This window comes from Psammomys obesus, unplaced genomic scaffold, assembly GCF_907164565.1.
Source record: "Psammomys obesus unplaced genomic scaffold, mPsaObe1.curated_primary_1811, whole genome shotgun sequence".
In the NCBI taxonomy this organism is placed as follows: domain Eukaryota; kingdom Metazoa; phylum Chordata; class Mammalia; order Rodentia; family Muridae; genus Psammomys; species Psammomys obesus.
The window spans coordinates 1,274,538-1,301,106 of record NW_026585690.1 but is presented as its reverse complement, the minus strand read 5'-3'; the positions used below and the strand labels follow the sequence as shown (position 1 = coordinate 1,301,106).

Here is a 26,569-nt window from a genome sequence, read left to right as displayed (position 1 = left end):
AAGGAAGGAAGGAAGGAAGGAAGGAAGGAAGGAAGGAAGGAAGGAAGGAAGGAAGGAAGCAAAGATGGAAAGAAGGAAGACTGATTCACAGAAAACCATTGTCCTGGTTAGCATTACATGCCAGCTCAACACAGCCTAGTATCACCTGGGGGCAGGGAGTCTCAGCTGAGTAATTGTCTTTATGAGGCTGGTCTGTGGACACGGTTGTGAAGGTGGTCTTGAGTTTTAATTGACGTAGGAGAGCCCAGCCACCGCAGGTGACACCATTCCCTGGGCAGCCGATCCAGGACTATATTAGAAAGCTGGCTAAACATGAGCCAGAGTGTACAGCAGAAAGCACCATTCCTTCACAGTTTTTGCTTCAGGCCCCTGCTCCAGTTCCTGCCTGGATTTCCCTCAATGATGGGCTGTGGCCTGGAAAAGTCATCCTAACAGCAAGGATTTCCTCCCTGAAGTTGCTTTAGGTGACAGGGTTTTGCCACAACAAGTGAAAGGAAACTAGAACCAGCCCAATTACATAAAGGGGTGAATGGGGCCCTATTCATTGGCTTATGTCATAGGGGCTAGGTAGTCCAGCAGGGACCACCTGCATGCTGGAGAAGCCACTTAAGACCACGAAGCTAGAATGTTAGAATAAGGCAGGCCAATGGCGTTGCTCGGGGGATGGGAAGGCTTAGAAAGCTTCCTGGGAGTAGCTGGGGTTAGTCCACACTGCAAGACTGAAGAAGCTGGAGTCTGGCATCTACAGGCAGCAACAGCAGCATAGAGGTCCTGGACGATGGAGCTGTTCCATGCGACTTTCTCTTTTGCCACTTCTACCCAGGCCTTGAGGCTGCCCACCTTGGTCATTCCCCATTGATTCCTCTCCTGTATATCAATCCTCTCTGGAAACATCCTCGTGCAAACACACAAAAATATGTTTTGATAATTGTGCATCTCTCTGCGTAGCCAGGTGGACAGTACTAACCAACAGAGGAGCATGTAGGCTTTTTCTGTTGGGATGGACCTAATCCTCAGGTGTGTACCACACTTATGTTCAAGGTTAAGAACAACCCCTATCATTTCCTCTTCCCTCGAAGAAATAATGGAACATGAACAGAGGACATCAGTATGACTGAAGAATAACCTGGAATTTGTTCTCATTTCTTTAAAGTCAAAGGCAAATCATTCAAAAATCCTGATTCCTAAACTTACCAATAAGTTTTAACTCACTGCAGCTGACTATGACTTGGCTGGTCCCTCAGCATAGACAGGAGCTGACAAACCGGCTTCTAGGAACCCATCAAATCTTAGTTAACTCCACAGTCCAGTCCAGTAACTACTTAATATTACATCTTAGTGTCTTTATTGTAACATGAAAATTTTTTGAATAAATGCTATGGACTGAATGTCTATTTTCAAATTTCAAATGGTAAAACCCAGTATCATAATATGTGGAGATCCTTAAAGGTAATTAAATCATGAGGATGGAGCCTTTATCATGGAATTATCATACTTACAAGACAAGGCACAGAGGTGTCTGCCCTCTGTCTCAAAACCCCCTAGCCACTTAAAGAAAGAGCAAAAAAGCCCAGCTGTATACAGATCAGTGAAAGGCCCCACCATACCCCACACCTACTGGCACTTTTCTTAGATGTCCAAGGTTTCAGAATCATAATAACATATTTGTGTTACTTAAGCCACCCACTCTGAGGTATTTTGTTACACAGCCTGAACTGACTAAGTGTCCGTCTCAATGCTCATTGTCCTACCCGAGGTCTGATTTTGAGTTCTCATTTGATTTTGAGGATGGTGTGAAGTTTGACATCCTGTGAAAAGCTAAACAGGACTCAGAATTTTACTAAATTTTCTATAGCTGAGAAAAAACATTTACCTCCCCTTCCTCTTTCCAATAACATCCCTCGCATCATGTTAGACTAAACTGGAAACTTCTGTCAAGCGTAAACAGGCTTCCTGTGTGGCTGGACTCTTAGCTGACTCTTGGGATGTGTATTTATTATTTGCAGAGCATGTCTCCTTCCAGAGACATAACTCCCCCATTCAGTAATGACTCTGCTCAGTCTATGAGGTTCAAGGGAGCTACACTGCTCTCCAGAACAGACTAACAACAAGAACCTAACAGTGCAGGCTTTGGAGGCTTTCAGCAGCTGCGTAGGCAGCACAGCTATAGCTCTGCTTCCCACCACTCAGTTAACAAAGCAGGATTGGCTGGGGTGCTTAGTAAAAAGCTGCCACACAAATCAAGGGCAGCTTTTTTCTTTTCTATTTTTTCACTTCAAATGTGGTATTCTAACCATTCTCTCATTAATCTTTGGACCCTTGATGTGTTCACATATCCTTCCCTGTGAACACAGAGAGATACTGAGGCTAGTCATGGTTCTGAGAAGTCAACAGCGCAACCAGTCAATGCAATAAAGCAGCCAAACACTGCAGCTGTTACAGAATGCAGGATGCGACCTGTCACACAAGCAGAGACTTGTGGGCTTAGATTTTTCACCCCAAGCCTACCTTATTTAGGGTTCTTAAATACCTTTTTCTCCCTTTTAACCATCCTCCCTCCCCCAACCTTAGGTAGGAGATGAGTAGGGAAAAGGGCTGTAGACCTCTTTTATGTACTTCCTGCTGATTAGGATTGATGGGTATTTAGTGGATTTACAAACTCAGTCTTCAAGATTCCAGCAGACCAGTCCAAAGGCCAACACGAAGCAGGAACACAAAACCAGCCAGAGCTGCAAGATTCAGTTGGAAATCCCCCAGAGAAGTTCTCTGGAATGTTTCTCTCTATGAAGTCAAGTATAGAAGCAGGAAGATCCGCGCAGCAATGCAGATCCAAAAAGCAATGTCTCATCGTGCCCACTGATAAGCCAACCTGAAACAAAACATTACATGACAAAACTGAGTCTTCAAGGAAGCCAGAAACTTCCACTTCAGAGAGTGATACCAGAGAGGCTTTCCAGAGCCTAATCAGTAGCAATGATGTGGGGGCAGAAATGTCACAAGGCAACACAGGAAATGTTCAAACAAGGGCCCAAGATGAAACCCAAAACCCTCTCCCATGTCTACATTAAAAATCATAGGATCAAAAGAACAAAGAAATTTAGTTAGTAGAAAAGTTATCTCTCATGAGGAACCAGGCTGGTTTATCAGAACTTCAACGAAATAAATCCCAAGATCATCTCCATTTTTCATAGTTTTTATGTGAGAGCCAATCTGTGATACTGAATATGTGGTCACGCTAGTTCAGCCCACCAAATGTGTTTTCTGTGTCCTCTGTGTCCTGGAGATTAGTAACAATGGGATAAGGAAAAAGTAAGCCCTATATTAAAAAGAGAGGTGTCAGAAAAGGTTGAGAAAGACCCCCAAGAGTCTTGGGTGACAGACAACTAAAACTTAACTGAGAGATTTTTAAGAGGAAAACAGTACAGGAGCAGAAATGAGAAAATGGTGGGTTGGTTGGTTGGTTGGTTGGTTGGTTGTTTGATTTGTTGGTTAGTTGGTTGATTTGACATCAGACTCATTAGAAATACTTTTGACTATAAGAAACAGCTCAGCCAGCAGAGTTCTCACAAAAGACATTTAGTTACTGTAGCATAAAATCTGGAAAAATGTGATTCAGGCAAAAGTAGTGGTTCAGTTCAGCCATGTCATCAAAGAGCCAGGCTCAATCCATTCTCTATTCCAGCACCCTTGACATACTGGCTTTTTATCTTTGTTATGATTGTTTTTTGTTCACGGTGTGGCTGCCACAGCTCCAGGCATCATTCTACATTCAGGAAATAAGAAGACAGGTATTGTCTTATCAGTAGAGACATATTTTCCTTAGAAGCTCTCAACATCAAGCCTCTCGTTTTACCTCACTGATGGCAACTGAGACCCACAGTCACTTCTAGCTATAAGGAAGGCTAGAAAAGTATCTTCTTGAAAGGGGAGGAGGTCCTCCCCTATCAGTGGACTTGGAAAGGGGCAGGGAGGAGACCAGGGAGGGAGTGTGGGGTTGGGGAGGGAATGAGGGAGCGGGATACAGCTGGGACACAGAGTTAACAAAATGTAACTAAAAAGAAAAATAAAAAAAAAGAATGTTGAAAAAAAAAAAAGAAAAATATCTTCTACAGCAAGAGGCTAAAACAAAGAAAAAACAAAACAAAATAGACACATGACGAGCTGTCTCAGGGAGATGTCTCAGTGGGCCAGATTTTCAGATTTCCAGAATTCATGTAAAATCTTGATTTATAATGCAAGCATCTGTAACTCCACTGCCCCTACAGGGAGATGTGGGATGGGAAATGGAGACTCCCCGGCTCACTGGTCAGCTAGCCTTGTATACAGAGCAGAAAGATAGCAAAGAAATGTAAGTAAAATAAGGTAAAAGATAAGGAATGGCATCTGAGGTTGTCTGAGGGTTCACGCACTTTCATGCACATACACACACACACACACACACACACACACACACACACAAACACAGACAACATGTTTAGTTGAAATTTTTCCTAAGCAAGCCAAGCGAGTTCTAGAAAAATTTCTGATATAATTCCAATATTTTATGTTCTTTTATGCAAGGGGTACAAGGAAAGAAACTACCAACATGAATGTTCCATTATTATAGGGTAAGGCTTTTGTTGTGAATAAGAGAGAGAGAAGATATCCAGAGACATCTAGACTCTATAAGAGTCTAGAGAAGAGAGAAAAGAAAGCAGAATGGACATGGCTATAACTAAGATGGAGAGCAGGAGAGACTAACAGAGATAGTGAGGTAGCAAGAGGTGGAGAATAGAGCATAGCAAGAGAGAAAGTGAAACACGGTATGGGTAGTGAGAGAGGGAAAGAAAGAGTAAGAGAGAAAGCAAGCAAGGAAGGGATACCAGGATATAAAAACAGAGAGGGAAAGAGAGAAAAAGAAAGCGAATAGCCTGTGATAGAGAGAGGGGATAGCAAGAGTGAGAATAAAGAGAATGGGGTGGACAAGTCATATGGATTATTAGGAGGACAAGTAGCTGGAGGGAAGGAAGGCTTTGGAGGCTAGCATGGTCTGTGAAATGTGTAGCGGGTACTCATGACCTGTGGGAGCCAGGAGGCCAGCATGGACTTTGATATGCTGATAGACACCACTGGTAGCCATTTGTTCCTTCTGCCAGAGGTAAGGGAAATGACTGCTTTTGGTCGAGGGGAACAAGTTTCACACATTCCTGAGGACTGCTGGCTTTTATCTAACTGCCAGAAATCCTCCTATAGTCCAGGTTGAACTCATTTCTAGCTGTATGGAGTAGCTGAGACCTAACACTTCTAAATCAACCAGCCACGCTTACCACTTTACTGCACTGAAGACTAAGGAACGCTGGGGCTCCTAACAGGTTTAAGGGCATAGTTGAGATCCGTAAGCATTTCTCAGTTTACTGACCAACAGAACTTGGGCCCAAAAGAAAATTTAACATGGAAGATTATAGGTGGTTTTATTGTTGTTGTTCCTAGCTTTAACGATAACATCTAACAGCACACAGATTTCTAAAACCAGAGAGAAGAGCAGTTTTGGCAAACTCCACTGTATATGTCAGCTCTTCAATTAAAATTTCATTTGTCCTCCCTTTTCAGTCACTTTAATGAGTGTCTTAGGGCTCCAACTTCCAAAAACCAACTATCATATAAACTGCATTAACCCAAAAGAAAAATAAACACACAGCCTATGGAGGCATCCTCCCCACTCTCCGCATAACCATAAAACAGGTGGCATTAAAAATTAAAATGCATCCCTGATGGCTGGCTAGATGCAAATCAAACCAACAGCCATAGACATGAGACGTTTGAAACCGTTATCAGCTGGCATTTCTCTGGCAGTGCCGCGTGGTCCAGCCGGCAGTGGCAGGGCTACATTCTCTTCCAATTCTTTCCACTGTGCACACTCAGATCAATTAGCCAGAGGCGTGGAGCACCTGTTGAGTGTAAATTGTTTCATGAACAGCTGCTCTGTCCCCAAAGTATACAGGCTGGATATTGAAAGACACTTCTAGTCTGGGGCCTACTGAGAGCATACCATGTTGATTTCCCAAGATGGAAAGCAATACATGTAACTGTATTTATGTGTACTGAGCATAAGAGCATTGAGCTTTTCCCAGACACTAGGTTAACCCTCAAACATTTCCCACTAGCCCCCAGACATCACAGAAGGAGATCTGAACATGTATTATTAATGATTCATTTACAGCCAACCGCTTGAGGAAATTGCTGCATTAATGGGCATCAGTATTCACTGGAATGTGGGAATAAGTTGAGAGTCATAACTCTGCCCATTCCAGGGTGTAGCTTTCTTAGTTACAGATTTCTGCATGGTGTCAGAAGACAAGGGGTGATAAAAGAAAACATATTTTTTGTAGGCATTCCGTAGGCAGGAATGCCTGGAGCTCTGGATGTCACTGTCCTCCAGAGACAGCTAAGCAATGCAAGAAGAAAAATGTCCTGATTCTTCTGTCTCTAATGCTGACACTCACACACCTGAAGGGCAGATAAATACACACACATAAATGAATGCTCATACATGCAAACCCACAAGTGTACACAACAGAAACATATACTCAGAAACACATGCACACACACAAACACACAACAGCGCGCATAGGCACATACGTAAACACACATGTATAAACACAAGCACATATATGACGACATGCACACATACACAGAAGGACACGCATGACAGATCCCCCCCTCAGCCTTCCGTGTGTTGTTCCCTGTTCCTGAAAAGTCAGTGTTCCTTCCCTCCAGACTCTTATGTCTTTAGAATTTGACCTCTCTAGACCCCAGAAAGAAAGTCAATTGGCATGTATGACAATCACAAAAGGCTGAAGAGGCTGCTCCAGGAGCAGCTGCATTGGGAAAGCCTGGCTTCTTCCAGACCTGGGGATACTAAAGGGACTCGGGGCTGGGGCTGGGAACAAACTTCTCTCCAGCACAGGGCCCTTTGTGGCCTCTAGTCCTAGATTTCCTAACAAAACAGCTCTCACAAATGTTTTCACTGTCTTTCAAACTAAGGCATTTGGCAAAATAAAAACTTTCCACAAAGCACCAAGGAAATACTCTGAGCTTAAAAGAAAAGGGTTTTTTTTTTCCCTCTTCCCGTTGAGAAGGGTCGGTTGTTGACTGCCTGAGCTGTGGCAGCTCCTATGAATGTGTAAACACCAGTGGCCTGTGCTAACCTAGCTTCAACGCTCAAAGATTCCTCAGAGAAAGCGGGAGGTCTCTGAGGAGAGGAGATTCACAGAAGCCCGCTGGCTTATCCAAACTGTACTAAGAGTTACCTGCACCTCTCAGGCCTGAGCATAGGCTACAACAAAAGAAATGCCTTGACTGAACTGCTTTCCTTGAGTAGTACTTTTTCATCCATCTGTACAGTTTTGCTTATGACTGGAGAACACTATAGCAATTTCTTTCTTCTCTCTCTTTCTTTCTCTCTCTCTCAAATTGCAAGCATGCCACTGTGCCTTGCATTTGCTCTTCTGTCACCTTACAAAAATGGCTTGAGATTACTCCTCTGGTCAAATAGCAGCAGAGAGCCCCCCTCCCACCCCCGCCTGTGTGGTCGGGGAGGGAGAAGGCACAGCGACTTCATGTGATAGATGCCCTTCCTGGGACCCCCGTCTCCACTCCTTCTTAATAAGTAGGTAGCCATGACAACCTCCAGGGAGGCCCGGAGAGTGTGCATCCGCCATCTGTTTTGCTCCACAGCCCCCAGCCAGGCAAGAGCTACAGGCATTCACAAGCCTGTCTTTCTCCAGTATGGCTGCTCCAGCCCAGAGATGGCTGTAGTCCTGGCTTTAAACCGATTTGCTTTGTCCATTGGCCTCTGCCTCTTCCTTGCCTGGCGACAGCGGCTACGCATTGTTCCACACTGGTCTCCAAATTTGCACTCAGTCTTTCCTTAAGATGTTCTGATTGGGATACTCTTGATCAGAGGGTCCAGCCTTGACTTTTCTGACCCACTGCTGCCCAGGGCTTTACCCACATGCCCTTCTCCTCCCTCCTGGCTTTGCTCTAACCACCATTGGTGTTGATCAACAGGCACTAAATCCCGGGTAGTACCAACCATACTTGTTCCAGCAGGTAGGAAGACAGGAAGAAGACACTCTGGTGTCTATCAACAGAAGGATGGCTGTACTGAATACTTCACAAGGCGAAAAAGAAAGGATGTTCTGTTCTCAGCATTGAGGAGTGTATTAGTAATGGACGCTCTTTTGTCACAGTGACTATAACACCTGCCAGAAGCATCTTAAGAGAATTAATTGTCTTGCAGTTTGAAGGTACAGTTCGGCACAGCAGGGAGGGCATGATGGAAGGAGTGTCTCGAGGCTGTGGAGGCAGAACCTGGAGATAACGTTTGCTCACATCTGGGCTGGTCAGGAAGCAGAGGAAAATTGATGCTGGCCTTCACCTGGCTTTCTCCTTTACCCCTTTTTGTCTAGTCTGACCCCAGCCCATGGAATATGCCACCTCAGATCCTGTGGATCTGGATTGCCCCTCATGCTGACGCTGTCTCCATTGCTTCTCTGTCCCTCAGCTACCACAGTAGATGCCTCATCTCCAACTAAATCTAGAATCCCAGCTGGAACCAGGTCTCAGGACACACAGACTAGGCAGAAAGTACATAGTGACTATCCTCAAATACCTTTTGTCCCAGAGAACCTGGAAGTTATGAGCTGAAACTATGGATTTGAGATTTGGGGGAAACCTGTTCTATAGGCCAGGAATTCTCAGAAGCCAGGGAGTTACAGAGGGATTATAATGGTTCTTCCAGAGGCAGGAAAGGTGACAGAGTTCCGGACACCCAGCCTACCTATTCAGAGTACCTCTTTGTCCTGCATGTTCCCTTTTCCTGGTGATTTTATCTAAGAAAGGATTCCAATCACTGAAAGAGTCAATTCTCTACTTCATGAAGTATGTATGTATGTATGTATGTATGTATGTATGTATGTATTGTATATCCACTTTAAATTATATCTTTGTCTTTTTTGTGTTAAAATTGCCTTTATTTGTTAACAGCTCAAAACTACTGGTAAATAAACCTCTCTAAACAGAATTTTCTCTACCCACATCAAGAACAAAAACCAGTTTTTCACAGTCATTGTTGAGTGGGATCAGTCACCCTTCTTACCCCCTCATCATCAGGAAAAAAAAAAGTAGATTTTTTTCTCACTTTTTAGAGTGTCCATATATGTAACAATATAATTATAACCCATGAGAGCTACATAAAAATGTTAATGACTGTTTTTCCTGAGAAACGGGCAAGCCATTTAATGTTTGTGAATAAAAGGCTATGGAAATGATCGCCAAGAAAAAGAAGGTGCATTTAAATCTGGCATTGGCCTTTGTAGCAGCCAGCTCTGGCTTCCTCCCTGCTGAGAACAGTATGTAGCCGTGGCTACACCTTCCAACTGTGGCTCTCTTACGTCCCATTATTAAGTGCTGCCAGGCCCACCAGCATAATCTTCACAAACAATGCTGCCTCTCTCTCCTGAGGAGCTAACACATCATTGAAGTGAGAGAAAGGACTGTTCTTTTTTTCCCCACTCGAACAAAAAGTAAATCTCTTTCCTGCTCTGGCAAAGCAGGGTACAGAAGAAATTCTTCACACCCTGAATCTTAGCATGTGAAGGAGGTGTGGAGGATGCCAGCCTCTCCAGACCTGCTTCCAGGTCTTCCCTCCCCCATGACCCCGCTGTCCTATCCTCAGATTCTGTCTCTTCTCCCCCATCAGCGATGGTAAAGGGTGAGGAGAAGTGGCTCACAGACACCGCCTTTATGGCTCTGGCATAAAGAAGACAAAGAGTTTCCTATCACTAGGTGCATACGGAATGTCACCAAGATGAGCCTTGTCCTCCTGGTGGCACCAAGCTAACATTCAAGGCACTAGATTCAGTGGAACTCTAACCCATCCAAAGGGTGTTCTGTCCCAGGTGGCCAATGTTCCAGGATGGAAATGTCATAAAGAAAGAGGATGAGAGAGAAGACAATCATGCCATTTTACACTTGAGGGTGGATTAAAGGTAAATAAATAAGTTTAACTTTGAGATTTCTTAGCCCAGGACCCTAGCAAAGAGTGAAGAGGCTGTTTGAGCTGTATCAAGGGTCTAAGCCATCACATCCACACAGCATATTGTGTACGGAGAATCAGTGAGTTATAATGATCTATTGACCCTGAAGGAGATCAAGAGGATACAAAGAGGAAGGGAAGAAGTTAAAAGTACTTTTATGCAAATGATATAATAGTATACATAAGTGACCGAAAAATTCCATCAAGAAACTTCAACAGCTGATAAACACTTTCCTCAAAGTAGCTGGTTACAAAACTAACTTACAAAAATCAGTAGCTTTCTTATATACAAACAAATAGACTGAGAAAAAAAAATAAAAACAGGGGAACAATACCCTTCACAATAGCCTCAAAAATAAAACAAAAGATCCTAGGATAACTCTAACCAAGCAAGTGAAAGGTGTGCATAATAGAAACTTTAAGACACTGAAGAAAGAAACTGAAGAAGACATCAGAAGATGGAAAGATCTCCCACGCTCATGGATCAGCAGGATTCATATTGCAAAAAAATGGCCTTCTTCCCAAAAGCAAGCTACAGATTCAATGCAATCACCATATAAATTCCAAACTTTTCACAGAATTTGAAAGGACAATTTTCAGCTTCATATGGAAACACAAACACCCAGGATAGCTTTAAAAAAATCTTGAATAATAAAAGATCTGTTGGATGTATCACCATCCTGATGTCAAATTGTACTACAGAGTGATAGTAATAAAAAAAAAAAAAAACAGCATTGTATTGGCAAAAAAACAGACATGCTGAGAGTAGAATTGAATTGAAGACCCAGACATAAATTCATAGACCTATGGATACCTGATTTAGAAATACACATGAAAAAAAAAAAAAAAAGACAGCATATTCAACAAATCATGCTGGTCAAGTTGGTTAGCTACATGTAGAAAATGCAAATAGACCACACTTTTCTCTCTGCACAAAATTCAACTCCAAATGGATCAATGACCTCAACATTAAGCTAGATAGATTCTGACAGAAGAGAAAGTGGGGGTCAGTCTTGAATCCTTGGCACTACAAAATGCTTTCTGAACAGAACATTGATTGCGCAGGCACAAAGAACAACAATTAACAAATGAGACCTCATGAAACTGAAAAGCTTCTGTATGGAAAAGTACACCATTATTCAGGCAAAACAGCAGCCTACAGAATGGAAAAAGATTTTTTTTTTCCATCCAATAGAGGGTTAATATCTAAAATATATAAAGAATTTCCCCCCAAAAAAACTGGACATCAAAAAACAAATAAGCCAATTTTAAAATGGGGTGCAGATCTAAACTGGTAATTCTCAAAGATGAAACACAAATGGCTCAGAAACATTTAAAGATATGTCAACATCCTGAGTCATTAGGGAAATGCAAATCAAAACTACTTTGAGATTTCATCATCCAGCAGTCAGAATGTCCAAGATCAATATAAAACAAGTGACAGCTCATGCAGGCAAGGATGTGGAGTAAGGGGAACAGTCATCTATTGCTGATGGGAATGTGGTGTTTCCTCAGGAAGATGGGAACTGAACTTTCTCAAGAGCCAGCTCTACCACTCTTGGGCATGTACCCAAAGGAAGCTTCACCCTACCACAGAGACACTTGCTCAACTGTGTTCAATCTGCTCTAGTCCTAACAGCCAGAAATTAGAAACAGCCTAGATGTCCATCAATGGATGAATGGAAAAAGAAAATGTGGTACATTTATACAGTGAAATATTACTCAGCTATTTAAAAAAAATGAAATTCACAGGTAAATAGATGCAGCTAGGAAAAAAAAAAGTCTTCTGAGTGAGGTAACCCAGACTCAAAAAGACAAATATGGTATGTATTTGCTTATATGTAGATTTTTACTGTTAAGCCAACGACTATCCAAGCTACAAAACATATCATCACAGAGGTTAGTATAGAGTAAAAGACTAAGGGGAAGAGAGGGATCTTTCTAGGAAGAGGAAATAGAGTAGGTAGTTATAGATGGATGGGGAGGGGCTGAAATGGGAGGGTCAAGTGGGGAGTGGGCAAAACAGGAGGTTAAGAAAGGGAATAAGATAGTGGGAGGTGCACCTAAAATGAAGGGCCATTTGTAGTAGTACACTGTCCCAGGCATCTCATAACTCATCAGACCACCTTGAAGGACAGACTAGAGCTGAGACCATGATGGGTCAGTGATGGGTGGGCTGCTTGGTTAGACATGCCTCGTATGCTCTATTTAAAGCTAAACTTCATATCAGGACACGGAGGAGTCAGGGAGAAGGGAGGAATCTACTGACATCTGGGCTGACACAGGTGGGTGTAGCAAACAGCCGCTGAGCTGGCCTAATGGATTATGGCTCTGAAGGGGACATCACAGAAGAGAAAGCAGCAAAAATTGCCACCCTTGCAAGCCTCTCAGCAGCAATGATCCGAAACAGGTAACTTCCCTTCCCTTCCTACCCTACCGAAAATAACAGCACAACGTTCTAATTCTCACACCAGCATGGACTCTTTTCCTCCCACATAAATGCGCCAGGACACTTTCTAAATGTGATGTCCTCCAGGAAAGTTGAAATTAAAAGTGTCATGGTCTATATACTCACTCATATAGACTTATAGGATAAACCTAAAATCTGTCCATCTAAAGAAACTAATCAAGAGAGAGGACTCTGACTAAAACGCTCAATCCCCATCCCGAAAGGCAACGAGGATGGACATCAGAAGAAGAAGAAAACAGGAAACAATCTAGGGCCTCTGAAAGGCTCTGCCCTGCAGACTATCAAAGACGCTGAGACTTTATGACCAACTGTGGGGCAGAGTGCATGGAATCTTATGTAAGAAGTGGGAAATAGTAGGTTATGGAGAGGACAGGAACCCCACAAGGAGAGTAACAAAACTAGAAGATTTGAACACAGGGGTCTTCCCAGAGACCCATACTCCAACCAAGCACCAGGCATGGAGATAACCTAGAACCCCTGTGCAGATGTAATCCATGGCAATTTAGTGTCTAAGTGGGTTACATAGTAATGGGAAGAGGGACTGCCTCTGACATAATCTGATTGGCCTGCTCTTTGATCACCTCCCCCTGAGGGGAGAGCAGTCTTACCAGGCCACAGAAGGTGACAATGCAACCACTCCGGATGTGATCTGATAGACTAAGATCAGAAGGAAGGAGAGGAGGACCTCCCCTATCAGTGGACTTGGGGAGGGGCATGCATAAAGAAGGGGTAGGGAGGGTGGGACCGGGAGGGGAGGAGGGAGGGGCTTATGGGGGATACAAAGTGAATAAAGTGTAATAATAATAATAATAATAATAATAATAATAATAATAATAAAGAAAAAAAGTGTCATGGTCTAGCCAGAAGCGGTGGTACATGCCTACATTTCCAGCACTCCGGGAGACAGAGGCAGGGGGATCTGTAAGTTTAAGGCTAGCTTGATCAGCAAAGAAAGTCCAGGACAGCTAAGGCCACACACAAAAACCCTGTCCTGAAAACAATATTTAGCATGGGGCTATCCATGGGTGAACAGAAACGTCAGCATGGGGAATGCATGAGTGGATAGGATCTGCAGCATAGGGGTGAGGATACATGGGTGTGGAAGGGAAGATGGGCAAAGCCAGTGAAGTTAAGATTGTTTAGCCAAAGTGTGTGAGGAGACATGTTGCAGGATATTTGAACACACTGTGAACCCCCCAAGATTGTTGTTGTTTACTCAAAAAACCTGTTTCTAGTTGTGGTGTGGCTCAGCCCTAGCACACACCTTTAATCCCAGAGCTTTCTGCTTGAGTAGTGTAAACAGGATTAAATAAAGTCAACCACAGGTAAAGAGGCAGAGCAAGCAACCAATTGACAGGGAGTGAACAGAGGGAAAGAAAACATAAAGAGCAAGAGGAAGTCAGGAAGACAGATAGATCGATGCACAGGAAGTAAAGAAGAAGGACATTGAGTTTGGAGGGGAAAGTGGTTTCCTTTTCCTTCTGGGACACTGGCTGAGGAGAAAAGCTACTAGGCTTTCACCCCAGCATCTGGCTCCGGATTCTTCATTGATAAAAATTGAGCCATTGAGATTTTTATTAAAAACAACAAGGAGCTGGGCCAACTCTGGGAAAAGGTGGAAAGGCCATTCTCAATTGTTTTTTCTTCTGTGCTCCATAATAGCCACAAATCACTATTAACTCTAACTGTGCAGCAGGGGTCCTCCCTGCCCTCTCTCCCTTCCCTCCTGGCATTACCGCCCACCGCAGTACTTTCAGACCAGCTCTCTGCCTCCCATTTCCACTGGACTTGCCCATTCTACATAAGACTGATAGACTAACCCTCCAAAACCTCCTACCCCAACCTCAAGGGCTAGGAGTTCATTCCTAAATCCTCCCTCTGGTTTCCAAGCTCCTCCCCACACACACTGAATTCTGGCCAAAAGGGAGCTTACTTCTTTATATTGTTTGTTTTTCTTTTCTTTTCTTTTCTTTTGTCTTTCTGTACCTTGTTTGAGCCATTGCCTTTGCCTTTCACATAAACATCTACATCTCACTATTCCTTCAGACCCCAGCTTCATTAGCATCTCCATCCTGAGGCCTTCCAATGGGGTGCTCATTGCTCCTACTCAGAATTTACATATGATTGTCTTGTTTGAATACTAACCACTCATATTAGGGTCATTTGTCAATGTCTTTCTCCCTCTTCTAGTTTGCTACAAGACAAGACCGCTTATTCTTTAAACTATGGAAGGGGAAGGAGGCAGCCAGGCCAGTGACCTTCCATAAAACTCGCTTCCTGCTATGTCAGCCCCACCCACAACTTGCCATGTCTATCCAAAATGTTGGTCCAATGTAACACATGCATTCTTTTTTCCTCATTTTTAGAACCACAAGCAATCTAAGCACAGAGTATGTTCCCTGAGCCTTCAACATGTGGCCAACGCCGGGAAATGGAAGGGAAGGAGTAGGTCAGGACCATAGAGTAATTAGCGATGCCAGCCCAAAGAGAGTGGGAAGACGTGACAATAGATAAAGCAGTTTGGCAAGTGCTTTGCCTGATCATAAACTAGCACATTGGTTGAGTGCACATGGCTGCCTCTGGGCCCCAGCCTCAAATATAGTCATTTCCTTCCCCCTCTTCCACGGGTCCCCACACCCTTCCAGGGACCAAAAGATAAGGCTCTGAAATAAAGGGTCTTCCCATGGCTCCAGAAGCAAGCTGTTCCAGAAACATCTACAGACTAACAGAGTGCTAACAGATTGCTATGCTCTAGGCTCCCTGCCAGATGCTTTGCATGAGTTCTTTAATTTAGTCCTCACAACACCTGCCATTTTTACAAGGGAAAAGACTGTCATTCTTCTGCACCGTCCTGCCAGAGACCCAGGTGACGGGAGTCCCCACATTTCACCCCAGTAGCTTTGATGTGAGGTCCAGGCAAATCAAATGACAAAGGAACCCCTGTCCTTTCTCATTGGAATGTCTTCCTGGGAGCAGAATTGTCTCCACACAGCCAGTGGTATGCATGCAATCTGTCACTCCATCACCTGCTACACTCTACCAATGCGTGCTTCCAAAGCCTCAACACCCAGGGTAAAGCTGTTTCACTGAGTCTGATCAAAAGAGACAATTGGTGTTCCCTATCTTGCATCTGCCGGCATCTTTACTTCCGGCCTTGCCAACTTAACCATTTACAGGGGTGATGGCAGCTCCATCCAGTGACTGCAATCCCATCATCAGAGTGCTTTTAGGCAGCCTGTTGTCCCATAAGAACATGTGTTCTTTTCTGACCTCCTTCCTGGCAGGCTGTAGACTCCAGGCAGACTTCTTCCTGGGTCCACTTCCCCCACCATCACCACAGTAGCAGCTAATCCGAGGCCTTCCATGTCATAGGGCTCCTAATAAACTGCTAAATGAAACAAATGATGGGGTGATTGCATCGACTCTCCCCCCCATCTCATGCTGAAATGTTTTCCTCTTTCCTCTCTGACCTTACTTACCAAGCGTTACCTGTCCATTCTAATCTGGTAACCATGGAGGGCTTGCTTTCACAAATACCATTTAATCCAATTGATTTGAAAGTTCTGGGAATTGTCAAGGAAGCTCCTATCCATCAAATAAAGGTGCAAAGTAAAAGCATAGCTTCCCTCACAATCAGTAAGTATCTTCCTTCCTTGTTCTGAAGACCAAGGTAAAAATATTGAGTCTTTTACACACACACACACACACACACACACACACACGCACATGCACACACACACACGCACACACAATGCCCTAGGTTTTATGTTCCTTTTTCTAAAAAAAAAAAAAATTGCTTAATACCGTTTTTATCAAAAATCCTGTAGAGTAAGACTTCCTCTGCTTAATTACTCCAACAAGAATTGAGAAATGAAAGATATCATGGGGAAAGTAAGTAAGCAACTCACTGATTAAGAGAGTATTTACAAGTCATTTATCTCATAGGGAGCTTGTATATCCACTATATACACAGCCTGTATATAAAGAACCCCAAAAGCCAGGAGGCAGAAGAAAGCAGATCACTGTGAGTTTGAGGCCAGACTAGTCTACATAGTCAGGACAACCAGAGCTACATAGTGAGATCCTGTCTCCAAAAACACCAAAAGAAAAAGAGAAGGAACTCCCTAAATCAAAAAACACCAGGAAAATAACCCAACTTTAAAAGGATCTGGAAAGACATTTTTTTCCCCAAGGAAGCCAGTAAGCACACAAAAAGATGTACCACATGGTTGGTTATAGGGAAACGCCTATCAAAAGCGCATGAGAAATCACATCACACATGGTAGGATAATTAAAAAAAAAGAAGTAATGAACATTGGCATGGTGATGCAGTGCTCACAAATTCCCATCTGATCCATGCAGGAAGGCCTGGTATTACCCACTGACATGATCCCCAAAGGCTCTATTAAGACAAAGACAAAGTGATAGACCTCAGGGCTCTAAAGTAAAGTCTGACCCAGGTGTAAGTGGGAATCACAACTCGAAGGACCTCTAGGTCCAAAGAAAACTGATTTTAAAAACAAATGCTGTCAGATCTCGTTATAGATGGTTGTGAGCCACCACGTGGTTGGTGGGACTTGAACCAGGACCTCTGGATGAGTATCCAGTGCTCTTAACCTCTGGACCATCTCTCCAGCCCCATTCACATTTTATACATGAGCCTGCAGTGGGAGAAAGGCCACAGCCACATAATAAACAAAGAACTTCTGTGCTTATAATTCCATCATTACAGTTTCATTCGCAGTCAATGTTTAAGAATACAAACAGCTACCGTGGTGTTTTCTGAAGTTAGCTTAGTCCCTGTGGAATTCCAAAGTCACTTCCCATGACAAGAGGAGCAGGAAGCCGTTAGAGAGAGCTCCTGTGTGCATATAAACAACAGCAAAGTGTGTGTTCATGTCTGTGTGTGTGTGTGTGTGTGTGTGTGTGTAGCATGTACTAGTGCGTATAATGGGCATGAGGTATGAATGTGTGGTATAGGCACAGTGTACTAGGGGAGTGTGCTGTGTATTTATATAGCATAAATAGGGGTATATAGACATGCCGGGATGTAATGTATGCGTGTGCCATGTCCACATTGGATGTGTATGTGTATGTGTGTGGTGTGGGATAGGGATTCGATGTGGGAGGGGGTCGTGTGTGTGTGTGTATGTGGGGCGTGGGGGTGGGGTACATATGTATATTAATTTATATTCCCTTAGAGTTCTCGGGAGACGGGACTAAGACATCCAGAGAGCACAGAGGAGGGCAGTGAGCATTTCTAGGGAGCAGCCAGATCTTGTTGCTGGCAATGTTGGGGCCGTCACCCCACTTCCCCAGTATTCTCGACACTATCCTGCAGCTTTGGCCAGGTGTTCACATGTACCTCAAGTGGTGTGATGGTTTCCTTCGTCATCTACCACCTTTTCTCTGCCTGGAGAACAGCTTTGGAATGCGCGCAGTGAAGACAGCACATAAATGCTGGGCACTGGCCCCTGGGCCGTGTCTACAGTGAAAGCTAGCACCTAGGGAATAAATGCCTGTGTTCATCTTCTGCTGGAGGATACTTCTGTGGCATGTTCCATCTTGAAACAAAGGGTAGCCCATGAGACTGAACCCCAACTTCCCAACATGGGGGCCTACTCACTAATCCCATGACCTTCTCCTCCTTGCCTGCCTCACCTCTCTCTCCTGCTTTGCGCTTCTGGGGGAACCTCTCGATCAAACCAAACCCGGAACCATGTTTTAGGATCAAAAATTCATATTCAGACAACTAGACAGGGAACGGAAGGAGACAGGACTGACGGGTCCTAGCAACAACCAAGTTGTGGAAAAAAACCAAACCCTCTAGTGTAAAGGCCTACCCTCTCTGGAGGTTGTTATAAGTTGCAGTCTGCCAGGGGTGTCTGTATTAGGGGAAACAAAGGGAGGAATCTTGCTTGTGTGTGTGTGTGTGGTAGAGCTTTAAAACTGAGCCAGGGTCTGCAGGCTCTGATGAGAGAGAAAGAGAGAGAGAGAGAAAACAAGGTGGAAGAACGTCGGAGGCAAAAGGAAGCTCACTCTATTTTACCGACCAGCAAACACACCACATAGGGTTAAATCTTAGAAGCCATGAGTTTACCTCAAGGAGGAAGGCATGTCGCAGAGTTTCTGTTCTTACTGACCCACTATTTCCTCGGATCTCACACAAGTGTCTTTCACATGCTACGGTGGTGGTGAGACTGATGCCCAGTGAAACTGGGCCCAGGTTAGCCTGTGAGTTAGCAGAAACAGCCCAAACCGTTAGCTGTGCAGAACTGTGGGACTGCGCAGCGTGTCTTTCACAGTGAGCATGGATGGAGTCCAGTGCTTCTTTTTCTTTGGCACTTTGTTACATGCCCACCGGGAAGCTGTGCTAGTACATCCTTCTTCAAAGACGGCTTACGGCGGCATTAAAATTTTAGCTTACTTGTTACAGTTTTTCCAGTGAGCCAAAAATGAGAGAGCAACTGATAAGTTGGGCTGTTGTTCATCTTCTTTAGATAATTATTTGCCTGGAGCCTGGTCAGCTAAGCTTTCCTGCTGGGTTCAGTCGTGTCTAATCCTTTGATCTATTTTTTTCCATTGATGTTTCCCTTTTCATATCTGCTAATTAAATTTAGGTTGGTCCCTGTTGTCTCTCTGAAGAAAGGAACAGAGGGGGTTACTTAATGATGTAATCATGATTGTCTCCCTAAGTGTCGTTCATTATGGCATTACTATATTTTGGATGGATTGTTCAGATTCATGGCACATAGGATTTGGGTCTAGATGTAGGATGGCAGAGGTACAGCGAGACTTGGTAAGTTATTTGTCTAGAAGCACTGTTATGGGAACACTACAAAGCAAAGATCATAATCAAGGAGGAAAAGCAGTCACACACCTCAGCTTCTAAGGGTCATGTAGATATGATCAAGTGAGTCAGGAGATCAAAGGTGAAGCTGGTAAGATCAGGTCCCAGAGCAGAAGCAAGATGACTGGCTGAGGGATTGTGGACTAAGATTATAAACAATGCAAAGCTGCCTGACCCCACCTGAGCCTCACTAGTGTCTTAGGCATGAGGACAGATATCAGAGGAATACGATAAACCAGTGGCCTGAAAACACTGTTCTGGAGGCTGAGGAGTCCGAGGTCAAGGCACAAGCTGACTTGGTACCTGCTGATGGATCCGTTTCTATTTCATCAGTGGTGATTTTCCTTGTGTCCTCAAACAGTACAAGAGGAAAGCTGTCTTTCTGGGGTGTCTAGTCCATCCCTGAGGCTGTAGCCTTCATGGCTGAATCACCTTCAAGAGGCCTCACCTCTTAATTCCAGGACTTTAAGTCTAGGACTTTCTTATGAATGGGAGACATAAACATCCGGTCCAGTAAAGTAAGCTTCATGCTGATGGTAATAATAGGAACACCAATTGTATGCTGGGCAGTTCTGGGTCTGCCCACTTCTGGGGTAAAACTGGACTTCCTGGCTTACTTAAGAGTTGGGTGGAGCCATGTCAGTAGTTCCATCCAATGAGTGTCAAGCCTATATGTCCCTTCCAGAGCAGAAGGTGTGTGGCTGCGGTTGCAAGATTCACCAGTCTTCTCTTCTGCTTGGCCAGTGATGAGCATCTTCAGGGTGGTAACTGGGACATTGGCCTGAGTCCAGGAAGAACCTGAGGAACAGAATCCAGCTCACCTGCACCGGATATGCCATATGAGCAAGAAACAAACCTTTGCTGTTTTCACCATTGAGATTTTGCAGTTGAGTTTGTTCGTAGACAAGCATGACCTCAAACTCTTTACGTAGCTTAGGATAACCTTGAACTTCTCTTCCTGCCTCAGTCTCAGAAGGGCTAGGATTATAGGCATGCATTCCCACGCTTGGTTCACACAGTGCTGTGGATCAGACCCAGGGCTTCATGCCAGGCAAGCACTTTACCCACTGAGATACATCCCTAGTCTAAGACTCCGCTAGTTACCACAGAAAAGCTGGCTTAGGCTGTCTAGTACAAAAAGGTAATCCTGTTGACTTGAAGGAGGTGGATTTGCTAAAATACAAAGATTTTAAGTAACAGGGGAAAAAAAAAAACATTGAGTGTATGGATCGATGGGAGATACAAAGATATAGATGATTTCGACAGTCAAATTTTCATCAAGGAACTAAGATTTGGGGAGCCAGAGTCTATTGTAACCTTCAATCAACCATCATCCCTTTAGCCTCTTTAAGTAAACAGCAACATTGTCATGTGTCCAACAGAACTGAGGCTCTCTGCATCCCACCTCAAAGGAGCCCTGTGATAGCTGGACTCACTGACAACCTCCCTTGATCCCTGCCTCCTGGGGCTCATGCCTTCATTTGTCTCCACCAAGAGTGGGAGAGGGACTTGTGACTCATGTCTAAGAAGTAGAATTTGGAGGCAGTTACAGAAGGTCGCTTCCCACACTGCATGCACAGTTAGCCCTCCATAGGTCTTACCTCCGTAAGTTCAACCAACAGGTTGAAAATGCTCCCATGATTACTGTCTGTAATGAACACACACAGACTGTTTTCTTGGTAAAGTTCCTAAACCATACAACTATTTATGTGGCATTTACAGTGGATTAGATATCGTAAGGAATGTAGAGGCTGTTTAAAATATATGAGAAGCTATATGCTGGTTAGGTGCAAATACTATGCCATATAATAAATGAACATCTAAGAAGTGGAATATCTATCGGGGTCCCGAAACCAATCCATAGTAGACAGAAAAGTCTGACTATATGTCTACATCTTGCTAGCAGGCTCAGCAGAATGTCTTTGCTGGCTTGAAGAAGTCAATGGCCACCTTGGAGAGAGACTGCTTACCGGGACACTGCAGGTCAGTCTCCAGGTCAGTGGTTCTCCACCTGTGGATCACAACTCCTTTGAGGTTGAGCAACGCATCCAGAGGGGCCACATATCAAATATCCTGCATATCAGATATTTACATTACAATTCATAACAGTAGCAACATTACAGTTTTGAAGTAGCAATGAAAATGATTTTATGGTTGGGTTGCAGTATTAGGAAGGTTGAGGACCGGTGCTGTAAGTGGTCTCAAGAAGCTGAGGGAACAGCAAGAAATCAGGACTCCAAGCATAAGAAATCGAATCCTGCCAATGAATGAAGCTCATGCAGACATCGGATGAACTTCAAGCAGATTCTTGCCCAGTCACTCTACCAGATGGGGGTACATTCCAGCCGACCCCCAGATCACAGCTTGTGAAACACTTAGGGAGAGGAACCCCGTAAGCTGCCCACTCCTGACCCCTGGAAACTCTGAGAAAAGAAACGTGTTGTTTCAACTGCTGAGTTTATAGCAATTTTGCTGTGTGGTAATAGGAAAGCAACAAGACATCTAAGTGAATTATTAATTCCCCAAGAGTTATATGAACTGGGAAGCACCACACAGCTGTTACATATAGGCCTCAAGTACAGCAAAAGATTTATGGAGCCTTTGATGTAAATTGAAGAAAAATCGCTCTTAAGCTTTGGGGCAGTCCACAAGTTGTCTTTTTAACCAATTCTTCACATTAAGTCTTCCAGTCTTCCTAAAAATTCCAACATATGTTTTTTTAATTCTAGTTCTGAAGTTCAGACTCATTGCTTTTGGCCCATCATATATATAACGTCTGTATTGTTGTCAATAAAGATAAAACTTAAGAGTTTCAACATTCCTCGGGGAACTCTGAAAAGCCTGGGATGCCTGAACGATGGATCCAGTTTAATAGGTCGGCTTCAGCCTACATTTCAGCTGAACTGCCGCCTCCATCATTTTTACTGTCATCCTCTATGTCTCTATGACTACCAAGGCCATCAATGAGTGCTTGTATTTTTATGTCGGAATTTTTTATCTGGATACTTTCAAATGGATGGTGGAAGCACACTTCCTTGTCAATATGCCAAATTTCCTCTCAATTACAGGAGTAAAATGATCTGTCTTCATTTTGCGTCACCAGAAATGAGTCACCTTCTGTGTCAACTCTGTTTTCACAAACCCATGGCCGCTGTGAAATGAGCTCGGTGGCTCTGGGGAAGGGAGCACAGGCCTTCTCCCTTAATGAGGACAAGTGCCTGGGATTATGACTATAACAATGAGCAGGAGCTGAAGACTTAGAGGACATTTTCTCAGTGCCAACCTGAGAAAATGGCGTCTTCTTGTGGCAGCTTACCTAATTTTTACAACCCTACAAAGCCTTTTCATCCATTCTGTAAACTACCTGAAAACAAGACAGAGAGACTTTTCTTACTAGAGGTCATACATTTCTAAGTCCCTGGGCTGAGAGTTTACAGCAGATGTCATCCTTTAAATCACACTCTTCAATGCAGAAATATGGAAATCATAGCACCCATTCAGGAATCTTTCCAATCTTCTTCCATTTATTAACATTCATTCAGTCCTCCAAACTTTATGTGATCATCAGCTCAAAAAAAAAAAAAAAAAAAAGGAAGAGAGGGAAGACTCTTATATAGGATTAAGTTTGACTGTGACTGGGGAAAGAACAAAATTACCTTAGCTTAATCAAGATGTGAGTTTATCCACTTCATTTTACCTACAGGAAAGTTTGGAACATGGTTAAATCCAAGACTCAGTGCTCAGAAAATTTTCAGTCTGAAGAAAAACAGAACTTCTGAGGAACTGGAGCTGACTTCAGCTTTGAAGATAAACAAAACTTCAGTCGATGACAAAGGATTTCAGGAGTTTATGAGGCGCAAAGGGAACAAAAGGACTTTCTGCTAAGCAAGCACAAGCCAAAAGCAAAGAGCCATGAGGGTGTCAGTCTAGCCTCCCTTAGGAAGGGGAAGGGGATGGACCTGGGTGAGCCTTCTTTTGTACTTGTTTTTTTTTTATTGATTTATTATTTATACTGCATTCTGCCTGCACACCAGATCTCACTATAGATTGTTATGAGCCACCATGTGGTTCCTGGGAATTGAACTTGGGACCTTTGGAAGAACAGCGAGGGTTCTTAACCTCTAAGCCATCTCTCCAGCCCGAGAGATGGCTTAGAGGTTAAGAACTTCTTCTGTTTGTCCAATATCCATTCTGCTCTTCTTCCATTGTAGCAGTGTTTCTAGCTAAGTTCATGTCCACTTCAAACAAAAACTGTATTTCCCAGCTTGTCTCAGAGCTGGGTGGGCTGTAGGTCTAAATTCTGAGGGATGAGGTGTAAACGAATGTACCATGAAACAGCTACTGTGAACTATATTCTTAAGAAACTGGCTAACACCCCACCCCCAACTTCCTCTGCTTCCCTCCTTCCTGCATGCTGAAATGCAGGCATGTTGGTTAAGTCTGACACAGCCGGATTGGAACACGAGATGCCACTGAACACGATGGTTCCAAAATCCTGTCACTTCCACAGGTCTTCCAACAGGCCTCGATTGGCTCTTCAATCGCCATTGGCAGTGTACTGTGGAAATACCGTACCTAACCTTGAAATCAGTGGTGAGACCACGAACTCGTGACCCCACTGACGTTACAGCTCCCAGCATTGCTCACACTAAGAGGCACAGACCCTCAGGCAGAAGTCTTACCTGTGTTTGTTCAATGCATAAAGGAAGCAGGTAGTTAATCACAGAATCCTGTTACATCCCTTTCCCCTAACCTTAAGTTCCAAAGTCCCTTTAGTTTTCCTCCAAAAAGCTCCTCCCGTTATTTTTTTTAGGAATGTGAATGGACGTTTGGCCTGGATGTGTGTGCACGCACCGCTTGCATGCCTGGTGCCAGCAGAGGCCAAAAGATGGTGCTAAGTCCACTAGAACTGGAGGTACAGATGGCTGTTAGCAAACACATGGATCCTCCGGAAGACCAGCCAGTGCCCTCTACCACTGAGCCACTTCACCAGCCCCGCTTCCCATTAACGTTTGCCCTCACCCCATTTCTCCTTTAATCCCCCTGAAGATCCCGGCGATGCACCAATATGGCAGGGCTACCGACCACTACCGAGCTCTGGACAGGAGGTCTCAAACGTTAGATCCAGTTTATCCCACAATACATCTCCCTGTCTCTGCAAAGAACAAGGTAAGTCTCACTGTGCCTTTCTGTTCTAATCAGGTCCACGACGGATTGTATGATGCCAGCCCACCTTGAAGAAAGCGATGTTTATTTGGACAACTGACTCGGATGCTGGTCTCTTCTTGGAACAGTTTCACAGGCAAACCTAGAAATAACATTGTGCTAGCGATGTGAGCCTCCCTTAGCATAGCAAGCGTAGAAAATTAGCCGACACCAAAGACAGTGGAGGAATTATCCAAGAAACAAACAAAACAAAATGCATTCATCAGATAATATCGCTTGCCTGCCCACATCCCTCTCCCTTTTTCTTGCTAGAAATGCTTATTTTATTCAGCATTGAGGAAACAGTGTGCTCAATAAGTTTGCTTGCTCCTCTGGCATTAGAGGATGAAATGTAATAGCCGATTCTACCCCCTCCCCCAGCGATGGTAACATAAGGGACACAAAAGGTCAAAAGGATGGAAAAGGAATTCAGCGGGGACTTCTGAAGATGGCTTTATCCAGATAGTGATAAAAAGCAGTACCCTCCTTTCTGCTCGCATTCAAGTACAAGAAGGCATGATGCTTGGCACTTCGGTAGCTATTGTTGAGACCATGAAACGAAAGAAGAAAGAACCAGAGACGCAAACCCAGAAGCCAGACAGCAGTGACACCGCTAAATTAACCAACCTGGCAACCCTCTGCTCCCAGCCGCTCTGAACATTTCATTTCCCAGAGGGAAAAACATCTTAACTGAAAAAGTGTCTTATGCAATGTTCTATAAAACTTCTTATAAATAACGTTATTAAACGTTATCAAAAGCAGACCCTAGGCTTTTATTTCGATACACAGTTATACATTAGATACAATTGGCAGTCGTGATTTACATGATTAGAATTCACGGAACGCTTTAGGCTAATTTTTTTGTTGTTGTTGTTCTTTTGTTGTTGTTGTTGTCTCTTTGTTTTTGACCAGGTCTTCCTCCTATGTAGGCCAAAGGAAATCAGCACCGTGCACTTCCAACTCAGACTCCAGTTCGTGGTTTTCCTGCCTCTTTGTTCCGTTTGTGCTGGGATTATAGGCACAAAGCACCATGCACAGTGACTGAGGCTGTTTTCACAAGACTTAGTAAATCCAAGTCACTTTACACTACCAGAGGAAGGCATAGCCATCTTATTTACATTCTGTCCTTTGACTGTTAGAGCCCATCCAGGCAGGGGCGACAGCCATCTACTGTGTCCGTACTCCTGAGGCTTGGCTGGAGGACGGGTCACTTCATGGTTAACCCCAAAGCTGCCTGACAGACCGAAGAGCCAAGTGGTCGAACTGAAGAGCCACAGGTGGGGGCAAGGGTGTTTGTAAGACCCTTGCAGACAAGCCTCAGCTTCTCACTTGGGAAATCTTTGAATTAAAAAAAAATAAAAAATCAGTCCTAATGAGTCCAAACCGCTTTTTCATTAGCTATGCAGAGTTTAAGTGCCCTGGTTCACCAAATTTGTTGACATGCTCTCTTCCTCGTGGTCACTTCCTATTGTTGCTGGATCTGGAGTGTCACATACCCAGCTGTGAGATGTGCTGGCCCTAATGGGCCAGACTCGCTTTAAAATGCCATTTGTGGATTTTCTTCTCTCGGGCCTGCAAAGAACATAATGAGATAATGTAGTGGAAAACACTGTAAACTGTGAAGTACTGTTTTTATGGCAACTTAAGTGGCTTTTTTTTGTTGTTGTTGTTCTTAATGTTAAAAATGAACAGAGACTTTTTAGAAAAAAACACATCGTTTCAGAAAGGCTAGTGCTAAGATAATGGGACTCACAGTTAAAGGTTGATCTGTGCTAATGACTTCTACCATTTTCACAAGCTGAATTCTGTTTTTTTGTTTTGTGTTTTTTTTTTTTTTAAATGAACCGCTTGAATGAACCCCACCTTCCTCTTCCCCTGTTTTCAAAGGAAATCAGCACCGTGCACTTCCAACTAAAACAAGGTAACCTTAGGTCATCTGTATAGCACCTGATCCCAGCGCTCTGGT

The 26,569-nt window shown here is 43.8% G+C and overlaps 2 long non-coding RNA genes across 2 annotated transcripts; one reads left to right on the top strand and one right to left on the bottom strand.

Moving 5' to 3' along the window:
- Nucleotides 1-1,122: 1,122 nt before the first annotated feature.
- Nucleotides 1,123-24,147, bottom strand: LOC129667855 (uncharacterized). The gene is made up of 4 exons (XR_008718838.1): nucleotides 24,081-24,147; nucleotides 23,055-23,095; nucleotides 21,369-21,471; nucleotides 1,123-2,869 (listed from the first exon to the last, which is right to left on the bottom strand). It is a non-coding gene; the product is annotated as an uncharacterized LOC129667855 (long non-coding RNA).
- A 211-nt stretch (nucleotides 24,148-24,358) lies between these two features.
- On the top strand, nucleotides 24,359-25,980 carry LOC129668396 (uncharacterized). The gene is made up of 2 exons (XR_008718909.1): nucleotides 24,359-24,506; nucleotides 24,601-25,980. It is a non-coding gene; the product is annotated as an uncharacterized LOC129668396 (long non-coding RNA).
- The last annotated feature ends 589 nt before the right edge of the window (nucleotides 25,981-26,569 follow it).